Source organism: Mustela putorius, unplaced genomic scaffold (genome assembly GCF_011764305.1).
Source record: "Mustela putorius furo isolate JIRA1106 unplaced genomic scaffold, ASM1176430v1.1 tig00000738_pilon_pilon_pilon, whole genome shotgun sequence".
NCBI classification, from domain to species: Eukaryota; Metazoa; Chordata; class Mammalia; order Carnivora; family Mustelidae; genus Mustela; species Mustela putorius.
Genome location: NW_025421463.1, coordinates 2,425,503 through 2,449,480, shown reverse-complemented (window position 1 = coordinate 2,449,480; position 23,978 = coordinate 2,425,503). Strand labels below are relative to the sequence as shown.

The 23,978-nt window shown below is 50.2% G+C and overlaps 1 protein-coding gene across 2 annotated transcripts in view; it reads left to right on the top strand.

The window, feature by feature from the left end:
* Positions 1 to 23,978, top strand: part of MPPED1 (metallophosphoesterase domain containing 1) — a 73,877-nt gene that overhangs the window by 22,933 nt on the left and 26,966 nt on the right. The gene's annotated exons all lie outside the window — the stretch shown is intronic.

Below are 23,978 nucleotides of genomic sequence, written 5' to 3'. Positions count from 1 at the left end.
GCTGCCTGCTGGCCCTGTCCGCCCCCTGGGAGGGGGGTCCCGCTGGCTCCTCGTCCCCCTTGCTGTGGGTCTCCACAGCTGTGAGGCTGCTCTTGGCTGAGCCAAGGGTGTGTGTCCGAGGCAGACGCCAAGCTCCCACCGCGAGCCAGACACCATGTGTCACTTAATTGTTTCTGTCCACTTGTGCGAATGAATGAATGAATGAGGGAATGAACGAATGCCTCTTTGGAATGGCGATGCCGGGGGCAGACACACAGCTGTGTGTCCCGGCATAGGTGAGTTTTGGGAACTGGGTGAACTTGGGGACGGTGCTGTGTGTGTCCTGATGATACAGCGGAGGACGCCAGCCTGAGGTTCTCACGCTGAGGTTCTCCAGGGTGGGGACAGTTTCTGACGAGCTGATGGTGAGGCCGCATCCCTGGGGAGTGGACAAATGACCCAGCCAGGTGGGCCATGTGCTGCTGGTGCAGGGAAAGGGGGCTGTTTCAGGCCGAGGGGACAGGGGAGGCCAGACGGGCTGGCAGACGCTGCAGAGGAGCGGCTGTGTGCTGTGGCCTGTGGAAGGGACTTTGGGACTTTGGGGGTGAGGGTCCTGGAAGAGAGGGCTGCATAACCACGGCTCTGAGCCTCAGGATCACTGGGGGCTCGGGGAGCTGGCACGGTGAGGTGGGCATTTCAGCGATGTTGTTCCACTGACCCCTTCACAGAAGTCAGAACAACCATGGGCATTTGGGGGTCTTCCTAATTCGCGCGTGGAGCTGCCTTGACGTATTTGCCTTAGTTGTTGCTGGGCGGGGGGTGTGAACTGACAGAGGGCGTCTTCCTTTTAGAACAGGTTCCTTTCCCCCAGGTTTCTCCCCTTGGCTGTCTCGAAGTGTTTGCTGATACCATTCAAGTGGGGCGCGGTGGGGCCGGGGGGCTTTAGGCCCAAGAAGGAGGAGCCCTTTCCTGCTCGACCGAGTGGCAGGGAATTTGCACATGAGTGAATGTTTAATTTAAATGGGAGCAGCTTCTAGAAGTCCATTTGCAGCTGCTTTTTGGAAACCTGCTTGTTGTACAAGACTCATCTCCCTGGGGCTGACAGTTCCGGTCCCCTGGGGGGTGGCGGTCATGGCTGAGAGGCGGCGGTCATGGCTGAGAGGCGGGTGGCGCACTCATCGGCCTGTGTAGCTTCATCCGTCGGGCACGGGTGCATCCGTAGATAGCTAGTGTTTCATGAGTGATTATATGTGCCGGGCCCTCTTCTATGCCCTTGGTGTGTGCGATCAAATCATTGAATCCTCCTGACAACAGAATGAAGAGGGAGCGGCTGTCATCCCCATTTTGCAGAGGAAAAAACTGAGGCCCAAAGAAGCGAAGTGACTCGCCCAAGGCCACACAGATAGGAAGGGGTGGAGAGCTAGGATTCCAGGCCAGGTCGCTGGACTCCGGAACAGGGCTCTTCCTCACCCGTATCTCCTTTCTTGATCTTCTTAGAATGAAATCTCTGATCCCACGTAAACATGAGGACTTGGCTATCTGGGACCAAATGTCCTGGGTCTGCTTCCTGCCCCACGAGTTACAGAAGCCACGTGGCCGCTCTGAGCCTCAGTGACCTCATTTTAGAGATGAGTGGTCAGACTCTCCTTGCCCCGCCTCCCTCTTTGGAGATGGGCTGTTTGCAGGCTCCATTGGGCTGGAGGGCTGCGGACATCATGCTCTTGCCTCCAGGAGCTGGCTTTGCCAGATCAGGCCTTGCTTTGGGGTAGAGTCAGGGGTCATGGGAGGGTCCCGCAGGACGTGGGGGGACATCTGATCTTGAGGCCCTGAGGCTGAGCAGCGGGGAGAAAGCCTAGCACAGTTTGTGTGCAAAAAGGTGTGGAATTTCCGAGAAATCTTGAGGTATGATCTCAGCTACGTTCACAGTTTACACACACACACACACACACACACACCTGGAGAAGAGACCGGAAGGAGTCTGTCTCGGCCACGTGTGTCACAGGCACTGGGGTGACAGTGGGGCGGGAGGAGCAGGGCGCGCTCATATTCTATTGATGGGGACATGGTGCTTCTGGGGAGGCGGGCCCGTGTTCGCGTAGGCCTGTGCGCTGGGGACTGGGGTTTGGGGTTGACTCTATGGGCAGTGGGGATTTGCGGGAAGCTCATGGCTTGGAGTGATCTTTAAAAGGGTGTTTGAAGGCCTGGATTGTGGAGTTAGAGTGGAAGCAAGGAGACCAGTGAGGGCAGAGTCTCTGGAATGTTCCAGAACCGATGTCTGAGTGGGAGGATTTTGGGGGATTTTCTTCTTTATGTTTTTTTCTCTCCTCCACCTCAATTTTCTGTAGGGAGCATGTGTTATTCTGGTGGCATCGTGTAAACGCAACAGTAAAATCTTATTTTTAAAAAAATATATAATTTATTTATTTGAGAGGGGGGCAGCAGACAGAGGGAGAAGCAGACTTCCCACTGAGCAGGGACCCCGATGCGGGACTCAATCCTGGGATCACGACCTGACCCAAAGGCAGATGTTTAACCAACTGAGCCACCCAGGTGTCCCCAAATCTTATTTTTTTTAAAGAAATCTTGGCCTCTCTGGTATCTGGTGCAGAGTGTGTCCCAGGGTGGGGTGAGGGCAGCCCTGGCTTCAGGCCAGTCCTGGTGTCCTGCAGCCACTCAGAAGGTCACCTGGCGCCCTTCCCAGGGCCAGCAGAGCCCCGCCCGCCTCTCACCCAGGCTTTTCTCCTCGGATAAGGAGGTTACGGAGTTGAGATTCACAGCCGGCTTCTTCCCTGTTCAGAGACGTCATGGAAAGCATTTAAAATCATATTCCAGGGGCCACCTCCAGACAGACAAGAAGAGATTTAAGAAATTAGTAAAGGCCTTCTTTATAAGTTAAGATTAGGCACCCGGCTGGGGGTGTATATCTAAATTCGAGCCGACTCTAATTTGCTGGCAGGTGCATTGCTCTGGGCTTGGCCGTGAGTGGGGATCATGTTCTGCCCCTTTACAGGGTTCTTTCTGGGTCTGAGTTTGGTGAAGGGGGCGTGACGGTTGGGGGAGTGACGGTTCTCCTGAGAACACCGTTAATATCTTTCCTGTTGGTCATTAATATCCCAAATATATTCATGAAATAGAAATGCCAGCTTGATTCATAAATGTTCTAGTGACAGCTAAAAAATTGCTAGGGACAAGCTTTTTAGCCATAGCAAAAGGGACAACAAAACTTGCTGAAAATGGAAAAGAATGTGCTAGAAGCTCCTTTCTCCTCCACAGCTAATGACCCCAATGTCACCCGAGCCACACTGGCTGACTGCAGTCCCTGTTCTCCACTCTGGGCCGTGGCTCATGCTCTCCTCCCGGTGGGGAATATGCCTCCTCCTCCAGCCCACGGAGTCCTGCCCCACCCTGTTGGGCGGCACTGGTCTCTGTGTACTCAGAGCTCCCCTTTCAGACCCTGGGGGCGGCCCTCAGCTCCTGGCTGGGACTTATCTGTGTCTTCATGCCCTGTACCCCACCTAGGCCGTCAGCCCCTGGAGGGCAGAGCTGGACCCCATTCTCAGCAGCAGCCAGCACTTGACCCAAGGAGGTCTGGGACAGAGGCTGTGGGCTCGGGATGGCCAGGAGTGGGTGGCGTGCTGGTGCACTGTGAGCCGGTCACTGCGGACCCAGCCCGCATACGCAACCAGTTGCTGTGGGGGGCAGCAGCAAGAGGGGGCTCTGAGGAGGGCAGGCTGCTGCAACATGGAACTTGGGGCGGGTCTGAGAAGACCCAGGGTCAGAGGCTGAGTTGGGGTCTGCATGGTGAGGCCAGGAGCTGAAGCCAGCAGGGATTGGACCCAAGCAAGGGGGGGCCAGGTGTTCTAGGTGGGCGTGTGTGGTCCCCCTTGGAGGCCGGGGCTGCTGAGGGCAGGAGGAGAGGCTGAGCCCCAGAAGCACCTGCCTTCCAGGATGCCGGCTGGCCCAAGGGGTTGAAGCCGTGCACATCTGACCCCAGGCGAGGACACGAGGCTGTGGGCTCTGAGTGCCGGCCATGCCGTCGAGAACTGTGAGCGTATGAGCTGATTTGCAGAGCGCCACCAGGTTCACTGTCTGTGACCAGCGGGTGCCGGGCTGGCCTCCTCAAGCCCCCACCAGGAGAGGCCTGCAGCCTCTGTACCCCCGCCCCTGCCCCCCAGCTCCCACGGCCTCAGACACCTGCATGGGCCCCGAGAGTGACAGCCCGGAGGCCACTGGTGGCTTGTCCTCACCTCTTCCCTCCTCTCCTTGCTTCTTGGTGGGGGAGACGTCGCCCTGTCTAACTTGGGTTTGCCTTCCGTGGTTCCCACACCACCATCCTCTCGGCACTGGTCCACATCCGTCCCCTGTGTTCCTTGTTTTGTTCTGGCCTACTGAAGGGGCTCCCCCTGGGGGGTCAACCTTGGTCTTTCCAGGTGACCATCAAGGGTCCCCAGCACTTGCTCCAACCCAGACATGCAGATACCTCCCCCTCTCTCCGCAGTCAGCTTTGTCTTTGAGATCAGCTGACGTATTGTTCAGTCTCCCAAGATACCTCCTCCTGGCTGGTCACCGGGATTTCAGGCTCATTCTGTCCCAAATGCCATCAGCCCCCATCCATAGCTCCTCTGTCCTCTCCCTCCCCTCAGAGGCTGGCATCAGCTGTCATCATTATTCTGACTCTGCTGCTGCTGCTTGTCCCCTCCACCTGTGTCTGTCACTTGCTGAGCGGCAACGGGCACCCTGCCAGGCTCCCCTTCCTCCTGTAGGATCCTGTGAGCCCCTGGAGGGTGGAGATGTGGCCTGTGCTGACCGCAGGGCCCTGCGTGGCCCGGAGAGTGCTCGGCGGGAGGGTGTTTGTTGAATAACGCATGGCGAGGCCGTGAAGCGCACCGCATGCCGCTTAATTAACTGGCGCTTTACCCTCCGCGGAATCAGGCAGGGGAGGAAGATGAGGGCCCGGTAATGGAGTATTTGGAAGTTATAATTAACTTTTTACTGGTGCCCTAGCATGAAGCGATGTATAAGACAATATAAAAGGGGTCCGAGGATTTAGTTAAATAGAGCTGGGTCTTCTGCAAGTAAACCCTTAATTAAAATCGGGGAGGGAGGAGGGAGGGGGGAAATGGAGAAATTGCTCCGAGGTGGAGTCTGGTTCTTGCTGCATCTGCTACCGCGCTGAGGCCCGAGGGCTGCAGAAACGGGGCCGCCCACAGTCCTTCGGCCTCTCTGTGACACAGTCCAGGAGCCTGTGGCGTGGGCTTGGCGGTGCGGGGCCCTGGAGAGGGGCAGGGCACTGGCCCCCCCCAACTCAGGAGCTGGAGGCTCAGGGACTGTTAGAATTTCGGGGGAATGACTGTCTTCACTGCGGCCAGAGGTGACCACCCCCTCAACCACGTCTCTTCCCGTGGCAGCTTCAGTTCTGGCTGTCCCTGCTCTCCGGTCCACCCTTCCTGTGGGACGGCCACCCTCCCCTCTCTGTCACCTTCCGCTCTGTCCCCAGCAGCGTGTGCGAGGCCCTGCTTTTGTCTTATTCCTTTCTGACCCCCATGGTTCCCTCCTGGTCTCACCACACTTGACCGTGACCTCAGCCCCACGTACACTGCTTCATGCTCTGTACTTGCCACGTGACATGCCTCCCGACCGCTGCCGTGCTGTGGCGTGGCGTGGGGGGCACCCCCATTTTCGGTACCAGGTGCAGAGACAGTACCTGGCTGGCCCCACTGGTGGAGAACCGGACAGCAGCTGGCTTCCCCCAGCCATCGCCAGTGTGCTCTCCAGGCCACAGAGTCTTTCCACTGTGGGGCAGCCCGGGGTCGGGGCAAAGTAGGGCTCCTGGCTGTGGCCGACTAAGCGGCTCAGGCTCTGCAGGGACACGCCTCACCCCGATCCGTGGTCAGGACCGCAGCCTCTTCGCCAGAGCAGGGCACGGAGCACTGAGGTCAGTTTTCCTGGGGCCCACTTCTGGCTCAGCCCCTCACCTGCCAGCGAACCTCGCTTTCACCCTACTGAGTGTCCAAATGCCAGAAAGCATGACGTGTGGACTGTGTGTTACCTAAGATCCTTCTAGTGCCCCAGGTCCCCATTCTTCCTGGCCTCTCAGCCCTGGGTGGGTCGGTGAGGGTCTGCCTCTCCTGCTGGGCTGTGACCGTGGGAGGGCAGGGGAGGGCTCCACACTCACCCCAGTCCATACCTGTCTTAGGAGCCCCCTACGTTCTCCGGTTCGGCGTTGGAGGCTCAGGGATGACCACAACAGGTGCAGTCCCTGCCCGAGGGGCCTGGGGACCAATGCAGGGCAGGTTATAAAAACTAAGTAAAGAGGATCGTTTTGGTGATTAGATCAGTAAATCAGGTGAACAGACAGGGGAGGTGATAGTGACTGGGGCAGGGGTTTATCTGACATAAGGAGGCCCCGGAAGGGCCACGAGACTGAGCCCAGTGGGCGCGGAGGCCCAGGCCTGCTGAGCAGCAGCCTGCTCCTGGAATGAGGAGGTGGATTTTATTATTATTATTATTTTTTAAGATTTTATTTGTTTATTTGACAGGCAGAGATCACAAGTAGGCAGAGAGGCAGGCAGAGAGAGAGGAAGAAGCAGGCTCCCTGCCGAGCAGAGGATGCGGGGCTCCATCCCAGGACCCTGGGATCATGGCCTGAGCCGAAGGCAGAGGCTTTAACCCACTGAGCCACCCAGGTGTCCCAGATTGTTAAGGAGGCCATTGGGGCTGAGGCGGGAGAGGGATACAGTCTGACTCAGTGTTTCAAAAGTCTCCTTTGGCTGCTGGGTGGAGCCGGGCTGTGGCAGGCAGGGAGGACTCTGGGCACTGGGAGAGGCTGCACGGGTGCGGGGAGCTGGGACCCGCCCTGGGGGCGGCCGCAGACGCAGAGCTCAGGGCAGGCTTTGGCTGTAGTTTGGAGGCGACAGCAACAGCATTTGCTGCTGGGAGGTACGTGTGGAGGGTGCCGGGGATCGCTGGCCTGGCGCGAGGCAGGCACCGCACGAGAAGAGAAATTCATATAAGGCGGTCACGTCAATCAAAATGTTCAGCCAACTCTTTTTGCTTTTTGGCGTTTTTTATTTTTTTAAGATCTTGCCATGGTCCTCACTGAGTACGTCCAGTAGGATCTAAAGTGGAACCTGGTTCACTGACTTGTTAGTTGGACACCATGGCCTGATTCAGACCTTTCCAGAAACATGCAATTCTCGCAAAGACTTGAGATGGAGTGTTTAACACAAAAATTTTCTTGGACTTCAGTCCTCATGTCATTACTGGCAACTTTCTGCTCAGGAGCCGGTCGGCATTCAAGGGTTAAGGTTGCAGGTAGCACAGGGGCCAACGTGATAAGCAGGTGCTCGCCTAGGTGTAAGTGACGAATGGGAGAACGGTGTTGCCAGGATTGGGTGTTCACTTAAAAAATTAAATTTCTACCTTCATAAACAAGTTCTTCACACAGCCAAAAGTGTGTTTTAGGGGCCAAAGGAGAGAAAATTACTTTCTAATAAAGATGGAAAAAAAGTCTAGATTCTAAGTTGTGGTCCAATGACTTTGGCGAGCTGTAATTACGGGAGCTTCATATTAATGTGTACGCCCCTTGAAAGGTGTGTTTAAGTGCTAACTACCCCTTAAAAAAATATTTTATTTATTTATTTATTTTAGAGAGAGGGAAAGAGAGCAAGGGAGGGGCAGAGAAGGAGGGAGAGGGAGAGAGAGTCTCCAGCAGACTGTGGGCTGATATTATCGCCCGACCCTGAGATCATGACTTGCACCAAAATTTAGAGTCAGACGCTCAACCAGCTGAGCCATCCAGGCGCCAAGTACTAATTATTTATTTACAACAGAATGATTTTGGAGATGAATGAGACCCACTGGCATGTGTATTTTTGTGTGAGTGTTTCAAACAAGTTTTGCAAGATTATCATCCTAAAAATTTCTGCCTTAAGTTAAAAACAAAAACAACAGGGGCACTTGGGTGGCTCAGTGGGTTAAAGCCTCTGCCTTTGGCTCAGGTCATGATCCCAGGGTCCTGGGATTGAGCCCTGCATCGGGCTCTCTGCTTAAGCGGGGAGCCTGCTTCACCCTCTCTCTCTGCCTCCTTGTGATCTCTGTTAAATAAATAAATAAAATTTAAAAACAAAACCAAAAACAACACAAAATTTATGTTTACACAAGGTTCAGATGCCTGTCTCTGAAAGGCCTTTGCTTTCTGAAAGTTCTTCCTTTGTTTTATTTTGTTATTTTGGAGAATTTTTTTCCTTGCTTATCTATATCCCATTTTGTGCTGGAACATTTGAGGTGCTTTATAAAAAGAATAAGAATAATACAATGGTAGAATGTAAGGGATAAATGAAAAGCCAAGATTTAAAAAAAGAAAAGAAATAAATTAAGAGTAGTTCTGATGGAAGACCCCAGGCTACCTGGACCCTGTGAACTGGAAATCAGAGTCTGAGCTTCCTGGGGGCCAAAGTGAAAAGAGAGATGCATTTGACAAGTGGATTTGCATTTGTGGGGAGGAAATGTGTCAGTCCCTCTGACTGATCTATCCCGTGTGTCGTGTTGAGTGTCTATCTCAATCAGCTGTGAGTGTCTTGAAGACCAGATTGTGCCCCTGTCATTGCTATGCAAGACTATCTTGGTAAAGATTTTTGTATGTGGACAATAACAAGGAATATTTGTTTGACGTTTCCCAATATTAAGCCTGTCCATTTCTGGCATTCACTGTGTGCTCACCCCCCTTTGGATTGATTGAAGTTTCTTTTTTTCCCCTCTACTGGTTTGGAAATTGTACATTCTTTTTCAATTTGTTTAGTGGTTACTCATAAATTTTTAATATGCATCTGACTTAACTCAGTCTAAAATTAATCAACACCTCCATTCTTCTCCGAAGGTCCCTGGAACGCACCTACCCCATCTACTTGATGCCATCTAATATATCTTTGCTGCCTGGTGTCTTACTTCTAATTTGGTTTTAAGCCTGCCCTGAAGTAGGCATCATCGTGATTATTAATTATAATTGTTTCCAGTTTGTACTTGACTGTTTACTCAACATATGTTCGCTGGGCACTTGTTATGGTGCTGGGCATGATTCTGGGCACTGAGGATGCAGTAGTGCATAAACAGAAGACGGGCCGAGGACAAAGAGAACTTTTGGTGTTGGACAATGAGGATAAGGGGTCAAGGCAGGACCTTCTGATGAGGTGACATTTGAGCAAAGACCTGAATGGGGGGAGCCAGTTAGGGAGGACATGCTGGGCAGAGGCAACCGCTCTGAGTCAGCAGTGCTGGTGACACCTTTGAGGACCCCCAGACAGGCACCGAGTTGGATTGCCTTGGAGAGCTTGAGCAAGTGAGTGGGGGAAGCAGAGGCCAGATGGGGGAATGGGAACCAAGTAAGGAAGGTCAGGTGGCTTCATGTAGAAGTGGCATTTGAGGGAGACCTTAACATTTGGGCAATATTTGGTCAAGTGAAGGGGGGGTTCAGGTCTTCCAGCTCGAAGGGGCAGGCTAACCAAGGGTCTGAATCTGGAGTTCTGCCTTGCCATAGGTTTGCAATCATTCACTCACTCTGAAAACATTTATCAAGGACCTGTCTTGTCCTAGCCCTATGCTAGGTGCTGAGGGTATAGTGGGTAGCAAAACAAACAAGACTTTTACTAAAGAGACATATAGGCAAGGAAACACCATGGCATGATGGAAACAAGGTGAAATGGTAGCCTGTGACCAAGTTAGACCCATCTAGGTTTAACTCAGCGCTCACCTGCCTCCCAGGTGTGAGATCATGGACAGGTGACTTACCTGCCCTGGGTCTCAGGTCCCCATCTATACGGTGGATGCCCCCAGGCTGGTGGTTGTGTAGAGGAGGAATGTCATATTAATAGCCACATGGGCTCAGAGCCTTTGCTGGGCTTCCCTCCATGACCATCCTCTTCACCCTGTAGGGCATCTTCTCTTGTTAGTGCTTATTCAAGGCTGTGGAACCATTGGAGGAAATGGTTGGTTGGTAGAGAAATACTGGCTTGATCCTTCAAGAGTTGGGAAAGCAAGATTTTCTTGCTGGTGTGCTTTTTCTTCTTCTTCTTCTTCTTTTTTTTTTCCACTAACGTGGAGAGATGTGTTTGGATGTGAAATAAGCCTGTGGGTTTTTTTTTAAATGCCATTTCCACACTGGACTTCATTCCAAAACAGGAATAGTCAACAGCCAGAACATCCTGGCTAGCACAGCAATGAAATATTCTGTCCCCGTGTGCACACAAACTTCTGAAATGTCTGGAAGATCCCACCATTTCCCTGTCCACATCTTCCCCCGCTTGCCTCCTGCATCTGGACTCAGCACAGACTTTATCAGAAGCTCTGTGTCTGGTTTGGTTTGGAGATTGTGATCACCACTTAAAGAGGGTGTGGATACCGCTCTGTCCCACTGCTGCTGTTTTGCCGAGCTGCCTCTGCTTAGTGGGGTGTCTTCCCTCCTGGTCTCCTGCATTATCCTCACAACTGGCCCTTCTCAGACTTCAGGTGCATGAAAAGCCCCTGGAGGGGGAGTCTTGTTCAAATCTGGATCCTAGTTTGGCAGGTCTGGGATGGGCTGGAGATTTTACATTTCTTACAAGCTCCCAGGTGGCTAGTAGAAGCCCTAGACCAGTTCTGTCCAGACCAGTAGCCACCTGCCTCATGTGGGTATCGAGCACTTAGAATGTGGTCACTGTGACCAAGAAGCTGACTTTTGTGTTTTATTTCACTGTAATTAATTTTGAAATTAAAGAGCTACAGGGGGTTAATCACTCTTATATGGGATGACACAGCTAGACAACCCCTTGAGATGTCTGCGTTAATGTCTCTGCAGATGAAGAAGCCAAGTTCAGTCTGGTGAAAAGCTTGTCCAAGATCGTACAGTAAATAAAAGTGGAGTCAGGATTATAATCCAAGGTCTATGCTCTTTCTTAAATTTTTATTATTTTTTAATTCTAAGAAAAAATTTTTTTTTAATATGGAAACTTTCCTTATGTATCCAGAAAATCCTGGCCTTTTTGAATAGCAAATTTATGACCAGGAGTATAGGGCCAACCAAACAAAGTGATGGGTAAGTTGCTGACAAGATGAGAGAATTTTTCCAACACCCTACATCTCATATTCAAAAAACACATCTTGCTACAAAGCCTCGTTTCCAAGTGTCGGGGCTTAACAACAATAATGACTTCCTCTGGATGATCATTTATGGTTAAAAAGCACTTTCCAGTTTAAAGGTGCTTTCATGTTGTTTCCTTATTTCTCCCTCGCAACAAGAAGCCTGGGTTCTTTGTAACGTTGTCCCCACTTTATGGATGAGAAGACTGAGACCCAGTGCAGGGGTGTGGTTTCCTGGAGGTTACCTAGTTCCTGGCTTTCAGATGTCACTGTCTCAGAGAGACATTCTCTGGATTGGTCAGCTGTCCCACCCTGAAGCTTTCTGTCAGGCTCACCCAGCTTTATTTGTTCCATGTCCATTATCCCCACCTGACCTGGTATGTAATTGTTTATTCCTTTATTGCCAATATCTCTGAGGTTGGGATGCTGTTGGTTTCATGCACGCGTGCACTTCAGCACCACGGACAGCGCCAGCCCCCAGGAGGCAGTCTTCTTTGCTTATTACTTATAAATTAAATCAAATTTCTTACATGAGAGAGGCGCCAGTGGGAAGGAAACCGCCTTTGGAGCAGCAGGTGGACCCCCATCCCAGCCATGCCTGTCCACATGCCAAGGCTGCTGGGCAGCCTTGAGATAATCATTACTCTTATGCCTCAGTGTTATCATCCATAAGTGGGGTACCAAGTGGAGTAATACACTTTCTTTGTGGAACTATCATGAGGGACTGCATGAGACATTGCAGTTGGGATCCTACTTAACTAAGCATGTGGGTCTGGAGAGACTGGCCTCGGTTTTCTCATCTGTAAAAGAGATCTAATATTGACAGAGCTCAATGAGGCAGGGGGAGATCTGGGCTCAGCATGGGGCCTGGCACGGGATACAAATATAATAAATACAGCTACTATTTCTGTTGTGGCTGTTTTATGAATGCATCTAAAGTGCCCAGCACAAAGTAGATGCCAAGTTGATGGCAGCTTTAATTATTATTATTAATATCATCCAAAGATGTCTTCCTTTTTTTTTTTTTTTTTTACACAATTATTTAAAAGTTAGGATTTGGTTCTTTGAAATTTGTTTTAAAAAGAAAGCAGATTTTTTAAAAGTGTATAGGTTTGCTTTTTTGATTTCTCTTAAGAAGAAGATGAATTTCACACCTTTCCGAGTGTACACGATGCAAATGAAGATCTGAGACTCACCGAAGGCCGTTTGGAGCTAATTCTGGGCTGGTTTGACAACTACAACACTGAAGGGGAAGCATTGAGCTGACAGAGCGGGGCTTTCTTGGGTAATGTCCCAACCTCTCAAAATAGTCACTTTCCAGACTACCGTTGTCGTATTGGAATTCTAAAGAATTTTTCGTTCATTGATCCAACTGTGGCCCCTCCCCGCTTAGCACTCTTCATTCTTTCCCTGCTATGTTCGGGGTGAAGTCCAGACCTTTGCCTGATAGCTGGGGCCCCCTGTGGGTGTGACCCCAATTGTCCCTCCCAGGCCTGCTTCCACCTTCCTTCCTCGGCCTTGGGCTTCTAAGCAATTCCCAAATACCTAGCAGGTGGATTTTTCCACCTCTGAACATTTGCTTGCATGGGGTGTGTGCTAGGAGAATGGACTTACCTTGTCTGCTGGGATTTCTACTCATCCCTGATAGTAGTTCTATGATTCTGTCTCTCATCCACCCTTTCAGAGCCCCTTCCTTACTCCTGGTCAGGGAAAGGAAAGCTAGTGTTGTATCTTCCGTAAGACGTTGCGCACCCCCACTGCAGATTGCAAACTGCTTGCCTGTGTCTATCCCACACTAGAGGGCAGGAGAAGGGGCTGTGTCGGGACTTCTCTGTTCCCAGTTCTCAGCACTTATTAGAGCCAAGGAAGAGGACTGTGGAATAAAGGGATAGGTACACAGGGGTGCAAGATGATTTTACTTCAGTGGATCCTAACATCTAAAATGTCTTTTTAGCTTTGAAATGGTGGGTTTTACAAAGAAACATTTTAAAAATAGGAAGACTTGGTCTTAATCATTTTTGAATACTTATTTCAGTGGCTACTCCAAAAAACATCATTTTGGGCTGTATTTTCTCCTCTTTAAAAGAGTTGTTTATAGCCAGAAGGCACCTGTGAAACCTTTTGGAACAATATTCAGTAACACAAGGGCTAGGTGTCTGACCCTGTAACCCTGCCTTTTGTCCAGGGCTGTCAAACCCTAGGAGAAATCCATGCTAGGAGTTTTCTGGGGAGATAGGAGCAGGTGTGGTCTTCCTGTTCTGAAGCTTCTCAGCTGGGACCTTTTGATGTGGGGGTGGGTGGTGGAAGTTGGTCAAGGAGCCGAGGCTCTAGATTGACCTTCAGGGTTCTAAGATTTTAAAAGAGCATTTCTAGGATTCTAAGGTCCCAGGAACCTATGGTTCCACAAGCTCACAATTCTAGTTGTCTGGGAGTCAGGTCCTTAGTTTTCTTTTTCTGAGATTTTAAAAAAATTTAAATTGTGGTAAAATATACATGACATTTATCATTTTAACTTCTTGTAAAATTTACATTTCAGTGGCATCAAGCACATTCACAGTGTAGTGCAACCATCACCGCCCCCCTGTCTCCAGAACTTTTTCATCTTGTAAAACCAAAGCTCCATACCTATTAAACTTTACATCTGTATATCCTCTCCCCCGACCTGTAGGCAACCATCATCTTACTTCCTGTCTCTACGAATTCAATTACTCTAAGGATCTCATAGACGTAGTCATATAGTATTTGGTCTTTAGTGACTGGTTTATTTCACTGAGTGTATCTTCATGGTGCACACATGTTTGAGAATGAATGTCCTTTTTTTTTTTTTTTTTAAAGATTTTATTTATCTATTTGACAGAGAGAGATCACAAGCAGGCAGAGAGGCAGGCAGAGAAAGAAAGAGGAGGAAGCAGGCTCTCCGCTGAGCAGAGAGCCCGATGCGGGACTTGATCCCAGGACCCTGAGATCATGACCTGAGCCGAAGGTAGAGGTTTAACCCACTGAGCCACCGAGGCGCCCCACGAATGTCCTTTTTAAAGGCTGAGCAATATTCCATTGTATGGATGTACCGCATTGTGTTTATTTGGTCTTCTGTTGGTGGATGCTTGTGTTGCTTCCACCTTTTAGCTGTTGTGAATAATGCTGCTGTGAACATGGGTGGACACATTTCTCTTGGAGACCTATCTTTCAGTTCTTTGGGGCATATACCCAGAAGTGGAATTGCTGGGTTGTATGCCGGTTCTGTGTTTAATTTTTCAAGGAATTTTTCCACAATGGCTATTTCATTTGGTATTTCTACCAACAGCACACAAGGATTCACATTTCTACACATCCTTGCCAACACTCGTTGTTTTCTGGGTTTTTGATAACAGCCATTCTAATGGGTGTGAGATGGTATCTGGCCATGTTTTGATTTGCATTTCTGTGATGATGAGTGATGTTTGAACATCTTATGTGCTCATTGGCTATTTGTATATCTTCCTTGGAGAAGTGTTTATTTAAGTCCTTTGTCTACATTTTCCTTGTTGAATTGCAGAGTTTTTAAAATATGTTCTGATATTAACCCCATATCAGAAATTTAATTTGCAAATATTCCCCCCCCCTTTTTGTGGGTTGCCTTTTTAATCCATTGATGGTGTCCTTTGATACAGATTTTAATTTAGAAGTATTTTAATTTAGAAGTATTTTTTTCTCTTGTTGCCTGCACTTTTGGTATTATATTCGAGAAATCAATTTCTCGAATATTCGTGAAGATTTGCCCCTACGTTTTCTTTTAAGAATTTTGTAGTTTTAGCTCTTACTCTTAGGTCTTTGTTCCATTTTGAGTTAATTTTTGTATGTGGTGTATGGTAAGTGTTCAACTTCATTCTTCTGCATGCAGATAGTCAGTTTTCCCAGATCTGCATGTTAAGAATATTATCCTTTCTCCCATTGAATGGTCTTGGCACCTTTGTTAAAAATCATTGGATCATATAATTTTGGCTCAGGTCACGGTCTCAGGGTTGTGAGATCAAGCCCTATGTCAGGCTCCATGCTGGGTGTGGAGCCGGCTTTAAGGTTTTTTTTATCCCTCTCCCTCTGCCCCTTCCCCTCTTCTCCCTCTCTTTGGCCATATATGTGAAGATTTATTTTGGGGCTCTCTCTTCTCTTCCATTGATCAGCATCTGTATCTAGGCCAGTACCATACTGGCCTAGCTTTTTTGTTAGCCTTGAAATCAGAAAGTGTTTGACCTCCAACTTTATGTTTCTTTTTCAAGATTATTTTGGATATTTGGTGCCCCTTTAGATTCCATATGAATTTTGGCATGGGTTTTCTATTTCTGCAAGAAACATCATTGGGATTTTGGTAGGGATTGCATTGCATCTGGAGATTGCTTTGGGAAGTATTGATATCTTAACAATATGAACCCTTCCAATCCATGAACATGGGATGTCTTTTCATTTATCAGTGTCTTCTTTAATCTCTTTCAGCAAATGTTTTGTAGTTTTCAACATACAGATTTTTTGCCTCTTTGGTTAAGCTTATTCCTAAGTATTCTGTTCTTTTTGATGCTATTGCAAATGGCATTATTTTTAGATTGATTTTAGTGTATGGAAACACAACTGAGTGTTTTGCATATTGTTTTTGTATCCTGCTCCTTTGCTGAATTCATTCAATTTGTTCTAAGATCTATATTGTTTTTCAAATGGTCTTCAAAAGCTGTTTATGAGAGCCACAAGATCTTCTCAAAAGTATTATGTCATTTAAAATAAAATCATTCGGAACTCCTCATAACAGGAGAGATCTGGTAAGGACATAAATATATGGCAACAGTTTTTTATTTTTGGAGGAATGTTTAGTAGAAAAACCTTCGACACATGTCATAAGTGTTGATTGTGACAGAGAGGGGGATGTCATGGGCTTCAGCTCAGAGAGGTATGAGTTCAGATTCCCACTTCCCTACTGATCAGTTGTGTAGTTATATAACCTCACTGAGACCCAGTGTTTATCTGTATCTTTCAAACATGCTGCCCATTTTGCAAGACTGTTATGTTGAGAGTTAGAAATAGGGCATGAGGGAGCCTGTCTCAGGGTCTCAGCAGGGGACACCTGTGATATCATTAATGTCTACCTGACCAGCCCAGGCGAAGACCTGCTTGGCCAGATTTGAACCTGGCTGCCAGAGTAATCCCAGCACGTAAATGCTCAGGATATCGGAGGTACCAACCAGTTAAGGTTTTCTGCCGTTTTTGTCTTTCAGTTGGTCTTAGGTGTGCCTTGGTTTGATTTGGGTCTAGGTTTTGAACAACAGGCAGAGCAAGTGAGAGGTCAGGCTACCCCTGGAGAGAATTAGGAAGTGGGCAAGGAGCCCCTGGCCTCCTGTTGCCTTTTTATTTGAGTTTTATTTGCATTAAAGTAATATGTATACATAGTCATAATGTGATAAGAGGCTTATGATGAAACCAGCAGTCCTCTCTCCAGGCCCCTCCTCAGTCCCGATTCCCATTCCCCAGGTAATCTTGGTAGATTTTATTACCAGGGTGTCTCTAAGTAACAACCTTTTATGACTATCTTTTATTTTCCAATTTTAGATGTTACTCCTAATTTCTTACAATTAAAAATGTAGATATAGAGGGGCACCTGGGAGGCACAGTGGGTTAAAGCCTCTGCCTTTGGCTCAGGTCATGATCCCAGGGTCCTGGGATCGAGCGCCGCATCGGACTCTCTGCTCAGCAGGGAGCCTGCTTCCCCCTCTCTCTCTGCCTGCCTCTCTGCCTACTTGTGATCTCTGTCTATCAAATAAATAAATAAAATCTTTAAAAAATGTAGATTTAGAGACACAGCCACTCCACCCATCTACGCATATCTCTTCTCCTGTCTTTTTAATATTGTTCTAAGACAGTTTTAGGTTAAATATTGGTTGTGCAACTTGTTGTGTTTCCTAAAGTAGTCAGTTGTTTTGTGTGCTTGCTTGTTTTCTGTGTACCCATCACGGTTCATTCCTGTGTCCTGCAGAGGTTTTTGTGTTTTGTTTTTTTAAGGAATTTATTTATTTATTAGAGAGAGAGAATATGAGTGGAGGGGAGGGGCAGAGGGAGATAGAGAAGCAGGCTTTCTGCTGAGCAGAGAGGCTGATGTGAGCTTGATCCCAAGACCCTGAGATTATGACCTGAGCCGAAGGCAGCTGCTTAACCACTGAGCCACCCAGGCACACCGCCCCCCCCCCCCCCGCCGCCCCACCACAGTATGATGAGCTGTGCTAAGCCAACTTCTGGTTCCTTTTTCTCATTTTCCCTTGAGCCTCTGACCCCAGGTGGTCTGGACTGTTGATCCTGCATACAGCCATCATCCTGGAGTCTTGGCCTGTCTTCCATCCTGGAGCCCCTGGTTCTTCCACCCCGTGGCTTCCTTGTTTTTGGTTTACTCCCTCATTTTGGTGGAGCACACCCTCCAGTAGTCTTCTGAGAAGGAGTGCAATAAATAAGGTAGGCAAGTAGGCAAAGTTGCATGTCAGAAAAGGTCCTTCCTCTGCCCTCAATCGGGACTGATCATTTGCCTAGCTATAGAATTCCAGGGCTGCACCCCATTTCCCGTCAGGATTTGGAAGGCACTGCTCCAAAAACGTTCTCATCACTTTGGGTGTAGCCAGGGATAACCCCACTCTTGTTTGCATACCTCACCCTTAGTGTCTGAGCTCTCTTGTTTCTGGGCAGTGTGCCTTGGTTGTGAGTCTTTTTTCATTCATCTTTCTGGGCACTTGGGCAACCTTTTTAATGGTGCAAACTTTGCCTTTTAATCCTGGAATATTTTCTCATGTTCGTATATTTTTAAGTTTCCCTCTTCTCTTTTATCTGTGACATCTCCTTCTACAACCCATACAATTGATTTTTGTATCTTTTCTTGCCTGGCACTCATGTCATTGTCTTTTTGTTTCAGTCTCTGAGAGATTTTCTTAACTTTATCTTCCCACTCTTTAACCCAATTTTTAAAATGCTGCTACGATTGTATTTCTTTTGTGAAGAGCACCCTTCTAGAATTTCATGGGTGCAATCTCTTCTATTATCTCACTGAGGGTGTTAATTATGTATTAAGTTATTTCTCCTGCATCCGTCCCATTTTCTCCAATTTCCTTTCTTCTGCTTGTTTTGGTCTCTGAGTCCATGTTCAGCCTGGAGGTTTCCCTCCCAGCTCCGAGGATCCTGTGTGTTTGTGTGTGTGTGTGTGTGTGTGTGTGTGTAGGGGGCAGCTTGCCATGATGGGGACCTGGCCATCTCCTTGGCAGAACCCCCTATATCTGTGTCTGTAGGTTTCCCTCCCGGCCCTGTCTTTCTCCCCAGAGAGGGGTTCCCCGTTTGCAAGCCTGGCTCCCAGGATTCGCAAGCTGAGTGAGGAAGGGACCTGGGGTCTCCAAAGTCACCATGTTTATGCTTTCAGTGTATCTTCCTCTGGTTCAGCCCCCACCTTGCTGCCCGTCCTCCCTCTGGCCTGATGGTCCCTAAATAGGGTTCTTCAGAGCTGATATTTTCCCTTGAAACGAAACCCCCTTCTTCTGTGGAGACTAGCAGGAAAGAGCCTGGTTCCCTGAGTGGGTGTGATGGGGAAGGGCTCCAGCCCCACCTGCTCCTACAAGTTCTAGGTCAACCACACGCCTGGGTCTGAGCCCTCTGGGGCCTCTGGGCACAGCTGTTTTGGCTTCCTGTGACACCCCCTCCCACAGCCCTTCCCTGCTCCTCCCCCAACCCTCTCCCAAGGCTTTGGTTTCAGTTTTTTCTGCTCAGCGCAGCCAGTCCACTCATCCATCCCTCCAGCTCCCAAACCTTTGTCCTTGGAGGGTCGTGCCTTTTTGATTGCTTTACTGTTGATGTCCTGGGATGTCAGAACAAGTAGAGGGACATGCACTTTCAGGTGCCATTTCAGTGAAAGCGTCCTTTTGGCCCCACATGCTTACCCCATGACACGGCTGGCGGGGAGCCCCCACCCCAGCATTGCTCACACACATGCCTGGAAGGTCTCGGAGAGCTGAAAGGGCTCTCAGAAGGTCAAGACCTGCGCATCCCCTCCTCGTGGAACACGGAGTAACACGACGCACAGCTTCTGGAGGCCGCCACCTGACGGGCTGGTGGCGTCTTAATGATCATCGGTCCCATTCATGGCAATTAGCTTTACGTTCCAGAACATCCTTCGAGGACTGGGTGGGCGACCTTCGGTGGGGTCATTGACCCCTCTGACCCTCATCATCTGTCCTGCTGGGTGATAATACCTCATGGATTCAGTGAATGTGTGCGATGCCCCAGGGCTGGGCGCGAAAGAGGAAACGGGCAGGTCCCAGGAGGGTGTCCTGGCCGGTGGCAGAAGCAAGAGCACTGGCTGGGCAGGCTGGGAGCCTGTGTAGGGCGAGTGGAGCTGGAGTGGCCTCAGAAAGAAGGGCAGGGAGGGGTCCCAGGTGGTTGGAAGAGCAGGAGAAAAAGACAGGAGGCCTCCAGCGGCCGAGGCAGCATGGACAGGGCAGGGCAGGGCAGGGCAGGGCAGGGATGGGCATGTTGTGCGAGACGAGGTCAGGGCACCAACAGGGCCTGGCCCAGAGGGGGCGCCACAACCCCAAGCGCTGAATGTGACCAGCCTGGCCCCTACCTAAGGCCCCAGGTCTTTCTCCAACACCTTTGCACACGTGTGTCCTTCCAGGCTGTGGCTTCCTGGGAGGTTCCTGCGAAATCTTTCTGGTGGCATCTGGCCTTCTTTTCGGGAGGTGGGATGCAGAGACGTTTTGGCTGTCCCTTTGAGCCTGAAGTCACTCTACAGTGGTAGTTGGCCCAGGCATTTAAAGATGATTAGGACTGAATGTTCCTGTTTTTAAAACACTTCCCAGGAAAAACAAATGTTTGAAAGTTAAACATTTTGGCTATTAGGATGGAGCAGAAGAAAAATTGCATTTGCCTTTTAAATATGGGCACCAGCGTTCAGTCGGGAATCCAGAACCCTCCCGTGCTGGACCGCAGGCCAGGCGGGGATGGTGGCAGGCCCTACCTGCAGGTCGGTGTGGGGCCCGCTGTCCCAGGACGGGTCCTTCCCGCCCTGGGTGCCTGCACACCCAGCTCTGGGCAGGGTGACCTGCCAGTAGACCCCAGGCGGTGACCTCCCCTCCCTAGCCCTCTGTCCTCATCTTCATTTTCCCGGCTAACGTTTCTGGACTGGATCAGCTCTCATCCAGGTTGAATCCACATGCCTGTGACTTTCCATATTCTGATGCTCTGACATCTTAGGGCCTTGCTGAGCCTGGAGGCATGGTCTCTTCCAGGGTTAACCAGTTCTAGAGAGAGAGAGTAAAAGGACCCACCTCTGACCATGCCTTTCCTATACAAACCAACCCACTCAGAGCCTCTGCCTCCACCCCCACCCCACTCCTTTATAGGCTCTCTGGCTCTCAGCTCCCACCTGGGCTCCAGGTCGCCCCATGCACCCAGGCACCCAACAGGTGGGGACAGCCTCTGGGCCCCCGAATCTGCCTGAATTGTCTAGCCTAGCCAGTCCTAAACTCACTTACCCCGCCTCCCTGTCTTGTCCCTTGGAAACCACAACAAGGCTCTGGTCCAGGTTTCTTCTTCACGCCCTCTGCCTCCTGACCCACTCTGGCTTCCCCATGCGGCCAGTAGGGCCCTGAATGCTGCCTGTGTTTAGGGATCTGGAAGTATAAACTCCCTCATTCGTGACAGTCATTTCCATTCTGTGCATCTTACACCTGAATTAAACAAATCCTGGGGTAAGCACAGCACAGGTGCTTTGCAATCTTCCTAGTGTGCTTCTTGCAAGAATCCTAAATCCTTCTTACAGACAAAGACCCTGAAGCTCAGAGAAGTGAGTTTTCACCCCAGGCCAATCAGCCAGTAGGTGGAAATAGGATTCAGGCTTTTTGGGCTCCATGGTGAGCCCCTCTGTGGCTAGACTTCCTCTTACCTGGGGAGCTGTGGGAAGAAGCTGTGGGAAGAAGCATTGACTGTAAAATGTAAATTGCCTATGACACCGCCTTGCACCAGGAAATGCTCACATCAGGACAACAGAAAACAAATTTTGCAGGCACAGCCGCTGTGCGTGTTCCTGTCCCTGGGCTCCAGTCCCTGGCCCAGGCACGCGTCTTCAGACCTCTCCTGCCTGTTGCAGCTTCACGCAGAGCCTCGCATCCCTCGGCACTGCCGGCCCGTGTCCTGCGTTTGTGCTTGGCTGTGCGAGTCCACCCCAAGCACTAACGCGCCCAAGGTGTGTCGAGACCCACCGGGGGCTCAAAGCAGAGTCATGGGGCTTGCTCCCTCTCAGTGTGATTCTAGACCGTGCGCCATACCCGGAAGCCTGCTAATGTGAGTCTCCCAGACACTGGCAAGTGTTTAAACACAGAACTGTCAAAGATGTACTAAAAATGCAATCAGAGATCGTTACGCCGTCTCTTTATTCCATCCCCCTCTGCTGTGTTCTGTGAGATGGGAATGGGCGGGAAAAGCCATAAGTGGGCATTTTCCTGATTGTCGCTGCATTTAGAGAACACTAAAACTCTGCCAGGCTCCATGCGCCGCTCCGGGAATGGCATAGATTATAGAGAAGCTGCACAGATCTTGTTGAATTTAACGGATTATGCAGTTTGGAGGCAGCACTTTCTGTTCGATGGGACGGATAAGCGTGAGCAAAAAAGAATTGTAGCCCTTCGGAAGGAGATTAATCTTGGAAGCACAAGTAGCAGAGGTTTGCATTTGTGCCCCTCTGTGAGCCCCGAACGCCGTGCACACCTGCTGCCTTGTGGCATCTGTATGTGGATGCGTATCTATTAGGATATATACAGCAAGGGGAAAGTTCAAATGCTACGGTCATCCTCTACTGCTCAGCTGACTTGTACCTAATGGTCCTTTTACTACCAACAAATCCATGGCTAGCAAATGCCAGGAACTCAGATAATCTGGTCGAGAAGAAAGGAAGCGTTTAGGGAGAGGGTCTGAGCATTGCAGAATACACAGGTAGGACAACACCCAGCATTCTGGAAGCAGGGCTGGTTTCCTTGAGGTCTTGGGGCTTCTCAAGGATCAGGTTGGGAGATCAGCCCCCTGCCCAGGACCTAACCAGCCTGTCACGCCCATGCTTAGCTCCTCCCACCTGTCCTCCTCTTTTTCCTGTCCACAGCGCATCAGGCATGTCCCGGGAGAGGCTGGTGTGGCCGCTGTCCAGCACTCCCGAGGCGGGAAAGCAGGGGTTCTCGTCCTGGTTCTCCACTGTCTCGCTGTGTGACTTCAGGCAGTTCCGTCCCCTCTCTGATCTCCAGTTTCCCCCTCCGTTTGCTCTGTGGTGTGGATGGAACCCCTGTGTGCCACTTCTGGGACTGAACTCATGACTGAGTCTTATTGATCAAAGTGTCCCTGACGGTGTCTCTCTAGGGTCTGGAACGGGGTGGGGGGTGGTATTCCAATGGGGCCCGGCCTCCAGCGAGAAAGCAAGTTTCTGGTTTGATGGGATTTTTGGGTAGGCTGACTAGATTCTTTGCTTCTGAGGGGCCGACAAGGGGAGGTGGGTAAGAAAAACCACGGGGACCCATCTGTCCCCTCTCTCAGCTTCACCTGCTACAGAAAAGTCCCTCTCCCGGTGTTCAGGCCCTTCCGGCACTTTGTCAGGCAGGTGCTTCCCTCACGTACTGGGCGGCTCCCCTGCAGGCCAGCCCGCTTCCCTGCCGCTGGGAAGGACCAAGGGAACAGCATTAATTTCTTCTGTGTGCTGGAGACTTTGCGTTCATCTCATCTTTTTACCCACAAAGCCCCTACCAGTTACCCAGTCACCAAGGTCCACAAACTCTCCCCTGCTTCACGGCACAGACAGAGGCAGAGGAAGGCAGAAGCCAAGCAAGAAAGCCTGTGCTGGTTGTTCAGGGACATTTTATCCACAGTCAAGCTGGTAAGAGCTGCAGGATCATGGGAACACCTGGAAGCTAAGGCAACCTTGGGCTGTAACAACAGAGATAGCAGTTCTAGAATAGAGGAGGGGACTTCTCGACACCACTCCAGGATGGTCAGTCCATTCCAGAGCTTTAGTTCCAGCACTCTGACCCCCATCTGGGAGAGAGCAGGTCTAATCGGAGAAGATTCAAAGACGGACATTCAGGGTTGGGGGGCGGGGAGGCACATGGGTCTGAAAACATGCTCTGTTGGGACAGTTGGAGAAATGGTTTGGAGGAAAGGTGAGGGGATCCAGGAGTTGGAGGTCGGTTGGGGTAAAGAAGGCAGGCAGAGTTATCCCAGGATGGATAGATTGATTAATGAATGCATTCACCCATTTCTCCCCAACCACCCATTCATCCGTAGTCTGTCCATCTCTGTCCATCCATCCTCCAACCCGCCACTCACCCGCACACTCACTAGGAGGCAGTGGGCATGATGGTTTGGGGTGCCAGTTCTGGGTGAGTTTGGTGAGGCCAAGCCCCAAGGTCTACCAAGTGCCCAGTGCCGTCTGTGGTTACCAGTCCCCTCATTAGTGATTTAGGGAAACTTGGGTAACCTCTCTGAGCCTTGCTTTTCCCAGATGGAAAATGGGGGTAGTTCTGCTTTGGTGCCTGTGATGGTTATACGCAGCTGGCGAGTTGCCAGGTCCAAGTGACCATCCAGAGAGGTATGTCTGTGGTTGGATGTCCAGCTCAGAGGGGCACGGTGCCGGGCCATCGGTGTGTTTGCCAATGGACGTGCCCCCTGCCTCTGAGCCACGTGGCACCTGCTTCTCAGGGAGAGCCCAGACAGTATTTGAGGGTATCAGGCATCAGGTTGTTGCTCCCGTCCTCACCTGGCTTTTTGTGTACAGGAGCCTTGACCTCCATCCACTCCTCCCTGGGAGGGAAGAAGCCTCAGTTCCCTCCTCTGCGGAGGTGGGAGGAACAGGGCAGAGCTGA